This window comes from Elephantulus edwardii, unplaced genomic scaffold, assembly GCF_000299155.1.
Source record: "Elephantulus edwardii isolate Elephantulus edwardi_28Jun2011 unplaced genomic scaffold, EleEdw1.0 scaffold00208, whole genome shotgun sequence".
NCBI classification, from domain to species: domain Eukaryota; kingdom Metazoa; phylum Chordata; class Mammalia; order Macroscelidea; family Macroscelididae; genus Elephantulus; species Elephantulus edwardii.
Window position 1 is genome coordinate 1546021 of NW_006399958.1, and position 2934 is coordinate 1548954.

The 2934-nt window shown below is 55.7% G+C and overlaps 1 pseudogene; it reads right to left on the reverse strand.

Annotated features, from left to right (window-relative positions):
- Positions 1-1075: 1075 nt before the first annotated feature.
- LOC102863988 lies at positions 1076-2711 on the reverse strand (annotated as a pseudogene).
- Between the last annotated feature and the right edge of the window lie 223 nt (positions 2712-2934).

A 2934-nucleotide genomic window follows, 5' to 3' on the forward strand; every position in this document is an offset into this window, starting at 1 on the left:
AGAATGCCAGGTTCATAATCACCAGAGGATTACAGACTCAAAATTTCTAGAATATCCTAAAGTGATGAACTCTAGAGAATTCTATTACTCTGAGGCTTCAAATATTTTGGAATGGAAAATGTAAAAGACAGTCACATTTTCAGGCGTTCTAGAACCAATCTCCAGGTATTCTGGAACCCTCACCAGACAGACACTTTAGGACCTCAGATCTTAGAGACAGACATTCTAGAAGCCAAGACCGTCAGCCATTCGGAGTCTCGGGCTAGAAGACCCTCTAGAACTTCTTGTCTCTGCAGAAACTCATGCTTTGTTTTGGTGTTTTTAATAATATTTTATTGTTTTGGATGGTTGACACAGCAATTTAGGTTTCCATTCAATTTCTACACATTGTCCAGTTACAGTCTTCACATTTTGCAAACATTTCTGTTATATTTGTTTCTGTTAATGTTTTTTAACCTTCTCCCCTTGTACTCTTTAAATTGCTGACCTTTCTCTGTTTACCTTCCACATTTTATGTCCCCTTCCCACATTTATATACTTGTCTGCCCAGCCTCCAGAGGGCAGGGAGGTGGAAACTGTCTCCTACAACAGTGTGGGCCTTTGGGACGGTGGCTGACTGGCAGTTCTGCTAAGTGTTAGCCATGACCTTGCCCGTGTTTCCAAAGACTTTTTGCCCTGAAGGAGTGAGCTGCAATTTACATCCCCACAAACACAGGTGAGGCTGTCTGGGCCCAAAACCTTGCTCTTTGTGCAGTGAGGACAATCACAGGACAGTTCCTTCTACTCCACTATAGTTTTCTGAATCCACCACACGGTTTTGCCTCCATCAAGCAGGAAGCTGAGCTGGGGACAGCTGACAGGACACCCCCACCCCCCACCCCACTCCCGCCAGCACGTCAAGGCAAGGCACCAAGTGAGGACAACTTCCCATCTTAGGCGCCAGCAGCCAGCTGGTGTCTCACCCTTGTAGGTGGACAGAATATCAAAGGAGAACAGAACAGCCCCAGCCTGTTCCCCTGCCTGGAATCCCAAGGCAGGTGAGGAAGAGGAGAAACAAGGATGGAGGGGCCTGAGCTCACAGAGGCCCCATGTACAGGGACCACTGCTGTGAGATGCAGCGGGGCGGGGGTGGGGACCTGCGGGAGGTGCGCGACGCTGGAGGCTGCCATCGAGAAGCCACCTGCATCCAGGTGGGCACAGGCTTGGCACTCAGGTGGCACATGGGGCTGCCGTACACCCTGCAGGTTCACCCTGTGGCCTACCAGCTCTCGGATATTGTTGATGCCGTATTTGACCACCGGCGTGTGGTCCAGGGAGAGGTCCCACACAATGACTGACACGTTCTCGGGGAGCTGAGCTGCCTGGGCAGCAGCGTCTCAGGGTGAAAGGTCCCGGAGTTCCCAACTTGCACCCACTTCTTCAGGCCTTGGTGGTAGCTGGACGCCTCCAAGCTCGGCTCTGTGTAGGGGTGCTAAGCCGGTCTGAAGAGCCACTGGGTGATGCCCAGCTTGGTGAAGGACTCCCGGAGAACGCCCGTGAGGTGGCCCAGGTGAGGCCGTGGTCAGCCACAACACACTCGGCCTGGTGGAGCTCGGCCAGGTGATCGGAGTCCAGGGTCTCGTTCTAGAACACAGAGTGGATGGAGACGTCCTTACCTGGGGTAGAGGGCTGCTTCTGGGCGAGGCGGTACAGGGTGTGGGCACTTGCTCTCTCTCTGTGTGTGTGTGTGTGTAGCAGGTTTTTTCAGGCCTTGACCAGCTTCCAGGTGTATTTGTAGCCGTGTGAGCTGCAGCCACCGTGAGCGTGAGTCCACTTGACCTCCTGGACATAATCCACTGGGGGCTGCAGAGTCTCGGCTGGACCTCATGAGAAGGTGTCATTGTGCTGCTTGCCCCCCCACCAGCCCCCGGGGCACTGCTCATGCTGGAAGAGTGCACTGAAGTTCCCGAAGGAGCTCTCCATGCAGTTACACGCGGGCATCTCGGTGAGCACCATCTCCAGAACGATCTGCAGGAACTGGGAGCGGACCTTGAACAGGGGGGTGCAGGTGGCCGCTCACAAGGAGGAGGCTGTGTGCTGAGAAATTGTAGGGCCTGAAGGGCTGGACCCACCAGGAGCCCCAGAAGATGGTCTCGGGGCTCAGCGCTGTCTCCTGCTTGGAGGTGCTGGTACTGCAAGCACTGCCCTTCCTCACGCAGCAGGTCTTCAGGACCGCTTCAGACAGGAGCTTCCTCTTCCTCAGCTCACTGTTTCTCGCCCAACTTCTCAGCCTCCCCACCCTGGAGCAGGCGGAGCGGCCTCGGCACCTCCTCCTCCACGATGTCCAGCACTCGGATCCCTCCAGGCCCATCCGCTGTGCTCTTGTCCACGCAGATCCACTTGTTGGACGTGGCCTTGCTGAAGCCCACTTTGCTGCTCGGCATTTACATGAGCTCGCTTTGTGCCAGGCCCTCCAGAGGGCTGCTGTGGAAGCCCCGGGCCTCGTGGCTGCCCTCCCGGGTAATCTCCTCGCCCTCAGTGGGAAGCTCCCAGCGCCTGGAGGACCGCAGCTCGGCCTCGATGGCCTTGCCAAACGCCTGCAGGCTCTTCACAGCGCCCACCATGGCTTGCCATTTCACAGCCCTCTGGGCCGCTAGCTCCACGCTGGCTAGTCCTCCCGCGGCCGCCTCCAGCTGCTGCAGGCACCGCTTCACCCCCGGACTCTCCACCATGGTTGCTCCCAGCACCAGAAACTCCTGTTTGATATCGTTGAACCTCATCTGAATCACAGCTGCAGCTGACCATCCACTGCTTCTGAAGCTTGGCCATATGTCACTTTCAGGCTCTCCTTGAATGATCTCATTTGACAGCACTCTAAGCGAGTTAGTATCATTTCCCTGGAGCCCGAGAGAGGTGACATTACTGGCAAGGGCGCACAACTGACAAGAGGCAGAG